Source organism: Protopterus annectens, chromosome 5.part0, assembly GCF_019279795.1.
Source record: "Protopterus annectens isolate FY-2018-M chromosome 5.part0, PAN1.0, whole genome shotgun sequence".
Classification (NCBI taxonomy): domain Eukaryota; kingdom Metazoa; phylum Chordata; order Ceratodontiformes; family Protopteridae; genus Protopterus; species Protopterus annectens.
The window spans coordinates 1,040,426,090-1,040,438,702 of record NC_056735.1 but is presented as its reverse complement, the minus strand read 5'-3'; positions in this window follow the sequence as shown (position 1 = coordinate 1,040,438,702).

Sequence of the window (12,613 nt, the reverse complement as noted above, 5' to 3'; positions counted from 1 at the left end):
AGAGGACAACTAGCATGTAGTGCCAAGCGGAGTCCCCAGATTTCTGAGTCATGTCACCTAAAATGCCATGATATGAGTTAGCATAAATACAAGCACTTACATTGTCATACACCTATTGACACTGAACCAAATACTGTTTCTTTTGCTGCAGGTCAGATCATGCCTACCGAATTTAAACGGAGGAGCCCACTGACTGTTACACTATGCAATGGATGTCGGACATATGTCTCACTCCACCAACCATGGCCTGACAAGGTGTATGACAATATTAGGCCAGCTGGCCTTGCTGGAAACTATGTATGTCATGCACAGAGTGTTATGTCAGCTGGTGGATAGGCAAGTGTCTGACAGTCATATTCTGGGAAGATAGCATTGGGAGTCCTATGCTGCAATGACACCAATCACCAGTGTAGTTCACCATCCTCAATTATTGGCATATCCTGTCTACCTATTCCCTCTCTGCAATCACAGCCACTGTCAGTGACCTCTGACTGAGTACATTAGTAGGTGATTGCATATTGGGAGCTGTCACAGAATCCCACACAGAAGCAGCAGTTATCCCAGGTGGTATAAGACACAGTCAGTTGAACTCTGAGCCACTGACAAAGACTAACTGCCAATGACTGCACAGTACTATCATGTGGGAAATCATTCACCCCTGCAAATTATTGTAGTGTCCACATTACACATGGGGTTATGGGGACAGTAATATACCCTTTGACTGTCACTGGTCAGTAAGATGTGGGTATGCATTCACTGTTATATAACCTATACCGACAGGTTTGGGATGTACATCTCAGACTGTCATGGTGCTACTGAATGTGGCAGTCATCACACCTATCCTTGAGTGCAGTGGCACCCTTGCTGCGTCATTACACAGGCATTGAGTACATCTGTAGCAGCCACACAGGTCCCATGGTACACCAATACACAGTGTAGATAACCTGTTCTATGGAGTCCGTGTCATGACAGTGCATGTGTAGTCTGTCTCCTAAATGCTTTGGAGGGGATGTGTATGGCTCCATATAGGGAGGTGTTGGATCCCACTGTGTACCTCCCGCATATCCATAACAGGACTAACACGTCTCACCTGTTCTACACACCTGCAACATCACTGCGGTATACATAGTACATGGTGGAGAGACAGATATGTAACACAGACAGTATGCAGGACCCCCCATGCATGTGAAGCACACATCTGCTGTGACACAGCATGTGCAGGTTACAAAATGGGATGCAGAACATGCCAATCATAACTGGTTGTTTAAAAAGCATTTTAGAGTAATTGCCCCATTTAAACCAGGAGGCTTATCTGCTCTTAACTGTCACTGCCAAAGTGTTTTATTTTGTTCAACTACACTCCTGTGATTACCCCCTCTGGGATCCTTAGGTACATGTTCCAGACTGGAAAATAAAAGCATTGTAGTCTGTTTAAACATGAATGTATATTTAAATAGGACATTATTCTTGCCCTTAACTTTAATAGAATATAAATATTCCTTAACAAAACAGTGTCATGCTTACCAGGAGCAGGACCATGGCCTTGGCCAATACCTGATGGACCTGTGAAATGTTGAAGATGAGGAAATGTCAGTACCAATGCACATTGCAGCTCAACAATGTAATATGTCCATATATCTCACCTTTACAGTAGCTACTGCATTACTTGTTGTAATGGTCACATTCTGTGTATGATAGTACAACTGAGGTTAAACCCCCCCCCCCCATAAGAACAAAGACCTGACATCCATGTAAAAGTATGTACTGCCTGACACACTGACTGTTACAGTTTTACAATGCTGATAACAGTAAGCCTACCTGCATGCTCCTCTGCTATGGAAACTGTGACACCCACCTCCACGATATATGATGTGTTGGATGGCTGTGAGCTGTTGTGTGTGCCTAGGGTCACCAGGATTTCTTCAATGGCCAAGAGTGGTTGTTCTGCTGCAGATCCTCTACCAGTGATGGCATGATCCCTGGCTACATGTGCTTCCCTTCATCGTGCAGCTTTGACCATGTCCATTGCACGGTGTCAAACCTACTCATATGTCCTACCCTGATTGGCTATGCCAGTCACATTACGGACAATGTCTGCCCACAATACAGCCCACTGTTCCCTGTTTTGCCTCCCCCTAGACAGAAGGATGTGATGATGCTGCCTTAGTCCTTACAGTATAATTTCATCTTCCTCATCAGAGTAGGGTGCATGGTGTCTAGAGTGCATGGTTCCTGAAAGACAAAAAAAGGGGAACCCATTACAGGGTTACATATGCAGAAGTCCACTATGTAGATATACTGCAAGGACAAAATGGCTGGTATTGTCCACTGCTTGCTCACACGTCATACTCCACAGTGTACAAACATACTAAGTGTATATGACAGATACTCCTGTATGATCATGAACCCAACACTCGAGTCTACTGTGGTATGTCCCCTATGGGCAATCCCCTGTTAATATGCCATAAGAACCATGCCACACAAATAGAAGTATGCTATTACAACCATAATAAAGGGACAGTCCAATGACACCAGTGTGCCACAATGACAAATGGCAATGCACCCTTGATGTATTGTATGTCTTGTGTAGGTGTAAGACAGCAGGAGATCAATGACATCTCATTATCACAGGTCTAAGATAGGCTTAATGTTATAATACCTATTCCATGTAAGTCTATTCACCCATCTGCATCCTGTTGTACACAAAATCAGTTACGTACCTGATAGAGTGCAGTACTCCTCTGTTGATATGTGCTGATAGTAAAGTTTTCACAAAGGCATACTCTGTGTGAGGAAAGTCTCATACAGAATAGTTCCCCATAGCTTGCCTTTTAAACATGCTTTTCATCAGCAGGTGATTGCCTCTAAACCATTCTGAGGGTCTGAAATGCTAATTGCAGATACCACAGCTAATCTGTACTATCATCAGCCAATAACATGCAACCAGTGTACAATATATAAGGCCTTTATGCAGATTATGGCTCCTTTCTGATATGTTGTGCTGGACATTATTGGGGTGAGGAGACTACATCATCACAGAGGGCAGGTTTGTAGCAGAAACCTTTACATAGAGATGTGTGTTGTACAGGCCGCAGCTGCTGCTGCAGGTAATATACATAGGCAGAGAGTATGAACGCTTTGGAGGACAACAACCTGTAGGAGTAACTGTGGAAGTTGTGCCAACCTTGTTGTAGAGACAGAGCCAGAGTGAGGCTTTCCACTCCAATTAAGGCATGTGTTTAAGGTAAGTATGTTAGTTAACTGTATCATTAACAGAGTACTAGGCAACATGTTTGGTGTGTCCTTGAGTAAGATGGGGTATAAATATAAAAATATGTCCACCATTGGGGTGACTGCCAGGTCATATGTTACAGTCTGGTGGAAATTTGCAGTGTGTAAGAGAGCAGGCTTTGTTACAAGTAGGGACTTCCAATAGATATGTTAGCTGTGCAGCTGTGATAATCTGCATAGTGACTTTAGAAAGGCTGTGTGATGCACTGTGTTATTAGTGCCCTCATTTCCAGTACTTGCGTTGACGTTCTCTATGAATGCATATTAATGCATGATGTGACACATTATGCACACATAATTTTGCTACAGGGACATGTGAAGTGCATTCCTACTTGCAGGTCTGTGACTTCCATCAGTGAAAAAACAGACATGTCATTTGAAATGCATTGTGTGGATAAAGAATGCATGACTCAGTCATTAATTGCTGCCTTCACAATACTGTATGTTCACTTCTACACACCACTGGATTTGAACTCATAACTGTGCGTGGCAAAATGTACTATTTGCAAGGCAATCAACACAGTGAGCTACTGTGCCACTGCTACAGCAGGTGTATTTGCAAGATATATGTGCACACATACACGCTGCGACAGTTTCTACATCCATCAGTATGCGCATTACTTTATATGGATGTATGTCTGCACCAGGGTCCCCGTTGAATATGTATTATCCTATTAATGCCTTAGCAGGTGTCTTTGTGCATGTTGCTGCTGTAAGGCACATTTACTTGCTATCACAGGCCTCACATCCATTATTGTCTTTGGCTTTCTAGTGGTGTACCAGAGTCAAAGGTACACTCCCATTTTTTTCATTACTATGTAATAAAGTTTGCTCGGCTCTTCGCATAGCACAGCTCTGCTGAAACATGCTTAATGACTGCAACTGGCAATTACTATGTTTTGTTTAAACCACTTGATTTAATTAAAAGTTGGGTGGTGTGGCAGGTTAATGCAGCAGTCTACCGGTGTGATGGTCTTGGGTCCAATATATGGGACATGTGTTTATTTTGTTTGGATTTGATATATGGGACATGTTTTTATTTTGTTTGGGTTCGATATATGGGGCGTGTTTATTTTGTATAGGTTCATAGGTTCATAGGTTGATACTAGGCTATCGGCCCTAAGGCCTATGCAAACCTAGCCATAACAATTCCCTGGAAACTTTTTCCCCACAGTATTTACTTCTCTGGGCCCCTGTCTAGCAGGGTGACTGACATGATCCCAGGGGTGAATTTCCTATCTCCCATCCAATCATCAAGGTTCCTTTTGAAGAGGGCCAATGAGGTGCTCTGCTTGACATGTATGGGCAGTCTATTCCAGAGTGTGGGGAGGCTCTAGGTCAGGAACCTATCCCTCCAGCATGTTTTGTTCATTGTGATGATAAGGTTTAGATCCCTGGAGCATGTGGCTCTGAGGGACTGGGATTTCTTTAAGTGGAGCATGTCCAACAGCTCAGGGATTGACATGGCCTTGTATGTTAAGCAGAGATCGCCTCTGAGTAGACGATATGCCACAGACTATAGCTGGAGTTTTTTTAAACAGTCAGCATATGGCATCTGCTTTAGGCCTGTGATTCTTTTAGTGAGGTATTTCTGTGGCCTTTCCAGCTGTTGCAGATGTCTTGTGAGGTACATACCAAATGGGGCATTGTACTCTATAATGGGTCTAATGAGGGATGAGTACAGTGGGAGAATGACCTCCTTTTTTCCGGATGAAAAGCCCTTAGTGATGAGGTGTGCCATGTGGAAGGATTTCCTGACTGTTGTGGTGATGTGGTTATCGAAAGTGAGACCACTGTCCACTTGTGTCCCTAAGTCTCTCATCATACTTTCGATGTTTAGTGTCCTGCCACCTATGTGGTAGTTCATGGGTACATGTTTGTTTCCAAAGAGTATGACTATGCATTTCTTGGCATTAAGCTTGAGCCCATAGCTCTGGCACCAGGTATCTGTTTCTGTAAGGCCCTTTTGCAGAATATCCACATCATTTGGGGATTCAATAATGGCTCCCAGTTTGCAGTCATCTGCAAACTTTGTTAGCCAGAGTCCCTTAGTGTTGGCCTGTACTACAGAGAAGTAGATGCCAAACAAGAGTGGTCCAAGGACTGAGCCCTGAGGTACTCCACTTGTCACTTGACTGGAGCTGGATTTGGAGTCGGATACTTTTACAGCCTGGGTTCTGTCAGTAAGTCAGTTGGCAACCCATCGAGTGACGTAGGGATTTATGCCCAGCTTAGTAAGTTTATCTATGATTCCAGAGTGGGGGATGGTGTTGAAGGCCTTGGCAAGGTCCAGATAGGCTGTGTGGACCTCCTTACCCTTGTCCACAGCTCTGGAGACCAATTCAAAGAAGTCAATCAGATTCAGGAGACAAGATCAGCCCTTCACAAACCCAAACTGGGTGGGGTCCAGTGTCTGGAGGTTGCCAATGTCTTTGTTTATAAGTTCCATGATAATGCGTTCCATGCCCTTGCAGATCAGGCTTGTCAGACTGATGGGACGGTAGTTTCCGGGATCCAAGGTGGATCCTCCTTGGTGGAGTGGGATAACTGTAGCTGTGCGTCACTCAGTGGGCATGAAGCCTGAGGTGAGGCTATGATTAAACATGACACTTAGGTGGGGTGCCAGTTCATTTTGTAGTTCATGTAGTACACAGCCTGGGATGTCATCTGGTCCCATGGATGCTGTATTCTTAGCTTTGGAGAGTGCTGTTTCTACCTGTGTGGCTGTGATTATCGGAATTGGCAATCTTTTGGTATTGAGATGGGCCTTTTAGGGGGTGAGAGAGGAGTAAAGTTGGCACTAAATCGATCTGCCAGGATATTGGCAATATCCTTGGGATCAGTATATTTAATGCCATTCTGTTGTAGCTCAGAGCAGATCTGAACATTGCCATTTAGATTCTTGACATAACTATAGAAGGCCTTGTGGTAGTCTTTGGAATCTTTGGCAATTTTATTTTTATAACTAGCTTTTGAGGATTTTATGAGGGATCTCAGCTTCTTACTGAGGCTGTTGAGGGAGCTTTTTTCTATCCTGGGACTTTCCTCTTTTCTGCAACAGTTTCTTCCTTTTGTTGTATAGTTTGTTTATAGCAGTGGACCACCAGATTGGCTTCCTTCTTTTGGAGAAGAACATTTTGGTTCTATTTCGGATGGCACGATTCATGCACGAGTGGATGTGCTCGTACAGCGCCTTAGTGTAGGATTCTGCAGTCGAACTTCCAGATCCTGTCTGCGTGGGTGTTGTGAAGTTTGTCACTTCTGACTTCAGTAGCATGAAGTTGGCTTTGGAGAAGTTTTTAAAGGAGGTTTCCTTAATGGGGGGTGGGATGTGGATGTCAAGGGTGATTTGCTTATGGTCATACCTGACCAATGAGGGGGTGACCACTGGTGTGGAGCATCTACCTCCCATGTTGGCAATGACCAGGTCTAGGATACTGGAGCCCCTGGTGGGACAATGGATTAGTTGATCCAGGGTGTTGGAATTTATGAATTCCAAGAACCGTTGGGAAAAGGAGTTGGTACCTGAGTAGTTTTCCCAGTTAATGGCAGGGTAGTTGAAATCACCTAGTATTAGGGTGTTTGGTTGTATTTTAATATTTTCCAGTATGTTTAGGAAGGTGTAGTGAGAATCTTGGGGTATGGTGGGGGATCTGTAGCAAGCTACAGTTTGGATTGCAGTCTTACCTAGTGTTAGTTGCACCTGGAGAATTTCAGATGCATTGTGTTGGGCAACTAGCCTGGAGGTGTGAATATCCTTTGTGAATATGGACACTCCTCCACCTTTAGTGTTTCGGTCTTGGTTTTGTGGCCAGAAAATGTGGTAAGAATTGTAGCCTGGTATTGCAGGGGTGCTCTCTGGAGCATGTGTGTATTACAAGTTTAAAAACACATCTAATCAATATAGCTCCATTTAACTGAGCTTAGTGAAGCTGCGTGTCGATCAGCAACACGCTAAAAAATATAAATAAAAGAAAAATGGGGAAATAGAAAAGTGGTAAAATGGAGTACAAGCAGGGAGAAAAACATAGAGAAAGGCAGGTAGGGATGTGCAGGAAGGGTGTAGGAAAGAATCGTAGCTATCCATTTCTTGTACAGCAACAACTGTGCACTTTGACAGAACTTGTACATGACTTTGAACTCTCAACCCCAGAGAAAGGGGTGAGAGCAACATAACTGCATTGTCAAGCCAATTTGGACCAAATTACATTTGTCCAGTGGACACATGAGCGAAATAGAAAGCTATGTATGGGACAGTATTTTTTGTTTGGGGGGACAGGTGGCCTTTTTTTTTAAGGTGAGAGTGGAATGTTGGTAAAGGGACAAAGGTACGTGTGGGGGAGGTATATTGTGTAGGTGAGGATGCATTTGCAGACAGGCAAGACAGCAGACAGGGTGGTGTGTGACACATGAGGAGGCTGAACACCTTGGATAGGAAGGGTGTTGTGGAATCCAAGTCCCATGTGCTTTCAGATGACAGCAGTGTGACTCGCATCCCCACCCATGGGACTGTCAGCACTATTCCTTCACTGCCTAGGGGGTGGCAGTGCTAGGACTCGGCACCGGAGGAAGGCTGCCCCACCAGGTCAGCTAGCATGCCCTCAATCCAGTGCATGCAGTGGTCAAACCCACGGTAGACTATCCAAGACCGGCAGCTCATCCTAGGTGACAACATCCCCTCCACCACCACTCCCAGAGGGGCCACATCCTGTGGGGAGGTACTACCTGATGCTACAGGTAGTGCAGGGGCAGCAGAGGGGGCACCACCGATCTGGGCCTCAGATGTGTTTGCACCCAGGGCCACAGCCAGTTGAGGCAAGGTAGGTGGATCAGCAATAAGTTACCTTTAGTAATAACCAAACCATTGTTAGTATTACCAAAATGGAACATCATTTTAATTAATCCAAATACATATTAATATATATTATATGTAAAACAACAGTAAATAACATAACAGTCAGTATGTTAACAACATGCCAGTAAGAAGTAAATCATAAGGCCAACAAAACAGTTAGTTCAACAAAATATGCTAATATTGAATCATAATAACACATAACAATAATACATCACATTTTGCAAAAATATAGTTAAACAAAATATGTTAATATTCAATCATATTAATAACTAGCAATAATAAATAAATGAAGATAAGGGGTGGGGAGAGGGAGAGAGAGAAATAATCCATTACTGACAATGCAGACTGCATCCCTGAAAACACTGATAATAAATACTCTACCGGTGTATAGTGTCAGTTTTGAGCACAGTGACTACAATTTTCCTATAGTTGATGTAGCACATACATACTTCTTAAGCTGTTAGCACGGGTCAGTATGGGCTGAGCAATAACAAATGCAGGTACACAACTACATAGAACACTTTTACATAATGTGTACTTCTATAAGTACCTAGGTGTACTGTAAGTGGATTTGGTAATACATTGCATTCCAGGTAATCATTTTCCTGGAAATCCTGTGACAGATGGATTAGGCAGTTTTAATTACATTACATAAAATTTTGACACTTGAGAGGCATGTTTGTGCACAGTATATAAACTAGGCATCCAGCATGCCTTAGTTGGCATGCACGTGAATAGAATCCAATAGCTGTGACTGCAGGGGACATCTGCAAAAAATGTAACATTGACTGCAGCAGCTTAGTATAACATAGAAGGAATACAGCTGTTCTGGGAATATGTAGACAGATGTATTTAGGAATCAAGAATGATGCTTAACACTTTATTGGTATTGCTGATAAGTGTCTGTGAAATTTTAGCGCAATCATATCTGCTCATAACATAAGTTACCTTAACCATATGTCATTTGCTCCTGGAGTGGGAGAAACAGACAGCATTATGTGACTGAATTCATTTTGCATTCTAGAACTATTATAGTGCTATACTTGACTTCAGTTACAGTAGAACACACATGAATGACATGCAGCCATACTGCATTTGTTGAAACTGATTTCTTTAGGAATCAGCAATGCTGATTAACACTTTATTAGTATTGCTGATGCATGCCTGTGAAATGTAACCACAATCATATCTGTTCATAACATGGGCTACCTCACCCACCCATATACCTCTTGTTCCTGGAGTGGGAGAAAAAGACAGCATTATGTGACTGAATTCATTTTGCATTCTAGAACTATTACAGTACTATACTTGACTGCAGTGACAGTAGTACACACATGCATGGAATACAGCCACACTGCATTTATTAAAACACATTTCTGTAGGAACCAACAATGTTGCTTAACTCTTTATTGATATTGCTGATAATTGTGAAGTCCACACAATATCTGCCCATAGAGTGGGCTACCTCCCCCATATACATTTATTACCTGAAATAGGAGGAACAGAGAGCATTATATGACCAATACTGGCCTGGAGACAGCCTTAGCCCATACTGTGAGTTAAACATTGTAGTTTGCAAGCCATTAGTTTAGCATTCTACAGTTATTACAGTGTTGCACTTGACTGCAGCAACCTTATCATAGACAAGCAATGCATACAGCTCTACTGCAATGGTTATAACAACAAAATCCTACTGTACACCATTTTGCTTACTGTTATTGGTATTTATTGCTTATGGCAATACAGTTGTATTGTTCATTTATTGCACTACAGCTCTAATTGCTCATTCATTGCACTACAGTTCTACTTGCCCATTTATTGCACTACAGTTTTTATTGTGTATACTTCATTGCAGTAAATGCTTTACTCTTTATTGCTTATTGTACTACAGTTAGCATAATAAATTTGCACATACCACACTCACAGCACAACCTGGCCTGGAGCCTGGCATGGGACTCGACACTGCGAGTCCTCTCAACTGCAGCTGTTGGGAGAGAAGCACATCATTATGCATATCAGTTTTGCAGACATTCAGCTTGCGTATTGGTAAAACAGTGGAACACATACTTACATATTTGTGGGGCATTGCCAGCTCTGGCTTTTGGATCCAGGTGTCCAAGGTTCCCCTCTTTCCCATCTTCAGGTCATCATAATAGTGATGATACTGCTCATTTGTGCAGGGGATACCAGTAACACTGGTGAGTTCCCTGGCCAACCGGTCCCAAGCATCTGCTTTAAACTCTGAGCCCTGGAAACCACCCTGCAGCAGCCTGGGTTCATGATTTTTCACCAGGAGCTCAGCAAAGACCCTGGCCTCCTGAACACCCCATTTCTGCGCCTGAAAACATATCCCTTCACCAGCACTGCCTGCCATATTATCAGTTGATCAGACTCTAAACACTGTTGCAGGATTCTCGCCTATTTCACCTAATATAGGCTATTCTCCCACCCTTACATGTCACTGAGCAACATTCAAAAAAGGGCCGCATTGTTTAGCATCATGCAAATCAGCTAAGCAGAGTTAAGCAGCAAGAAAACTCACAAAAATCAAGGTTTTAGCTAAGCTTAACACTGTGCAAACTAAAGTAGCCATTAGCATGGTTAAGCAGTGTTTAGCACAGTGCAGCAATGACATATTTCACAAATTTGTTTTTAATATTAAACATATATAAACAATTAAGTTACAAACATCTTATTACTACTATGGACTCAAACCCAGGACCTACTAAGCACTAGGCTGTATCTTTACCCATTTAGCTACTTGGATATTATGAAAAGTGGTATACCTCCACATATACTACTGGGCTACCTGTTAGCATTGCTAAGCACCATGGTGCACTGCATTTGCGCTTAAATAGACTCAGACATAAATAATTAATTACAGTCAGTTTCTATTTTAGATGTCTGGCAACTGTTGGCTATGTATGAGCGCCACTTCTTTGCCATGCTGTGCAAGCAGCAATTTAAAAAAATAAATAAATAAAAACACTTAAATAAGAAAAATACATAAATATGATAATTAATGACATCTGGTTTCTATTTTTAGATGTCTGACAGGTGTCAGCTGTCTATATGTGAGTACAGCTTGGCATTGCTGCACTCCTCACCACACCACACAAAACAGACAAAAAAACAGAAAAAAATTAAAATATTACAGATTTCAAAATTCACAACATTTCAACAGTAGCATGGAGCAGTACAGGGACCATCACCCTGTACACATCCAAAACCATGGGTAGCTTCTACACATCTCCCTACATGGATTCAGTATCCCTGTTCTTTTGCTCTCCCTCAGCAGCACACCATCATTAATATGCATGGTGCACTGCCGAATGGGGCCATGGATGGAGTACATGGATACTTTTTCTGTAGGCTCTACATGGTGCCTATACCGATTTTATTAAATCCTGGGGAGAATCTTTTAGCTTCGGCCCTTAGTGTGAGGGTTTTTTAATGAATCCTTAGGAAAAATTATTTGATTTTGCTTCTAGTCATGGTTACATATAAGTTTTAATGTTTTCTATTCAGTGGTGCTGGGCTTTGGGGCAAAGAGCCCCACACAAAGAAATTACCATGAAGCAAGTTTATGTCTATCAAAACTTACAATATCTGCTATATTTTAACACTTGATTTATTGCCTTTCCTTAATTCTTGCAGTCACAGTGTACTGCCATATAATAGAAACATTAATAGGTGCAGACATCACATTTAGAATTTTATTTCTACTGCTTTTGTAAAGTATTCTAATTAACCTGTTGATATTTTTCTGTAACCTTTAGAAGAATGTCATACAATATATCTAGGATTCATAGTCATGTAGTGCATTGTGCCAAGCATATAAGCACAGGTGATAGCAGGGTTTGGGTGATTCTAAGACAAATATTTCACATAAGGATTAAAACAGAGTGGTATGCAGTTTATGCTAAAGTGTGTATAATGTCATGAAAATGATCTACACAGACTATGCAGATGAAGGCACACAAATTGGTGGCCTGATTCTATAGCACAAAAAACAGGTGCAATAGTTTACAAATCATGTAAACCAAACAAAAAACCAAACTGAGAAACTATAAAACGATCACAGAGCAAAAACAAGAGCGAACCTGCATAAAAATCACTAAATCAACTGTTATTTATTTGAAGCGCTTTTCGTGCACTCAATGAGCACACTTCATCAGAAAAAAACTTCTGATGAAGTGTGCTCATTGAATGCACGAAAAGCGCTTCAAATAAATAACAGTTGATTTAGTGGTTTTTACGCAGGTTCACTCTTGTTTTTGTTCTGTGACCGTTTTATAGTTTCTCAGTTTACAAATCATATCTGTTTTAACACAACAATTAATGCTGTACACATTGGCAGAATTGTTAGGAGCAGCAATAGCAGTAACATGGTGGCATGTGCTTCTAGATATCATCAGAGACATTACCCACAATGCTGAGCATTGTGGCCAGCCATACCAGTGGAGG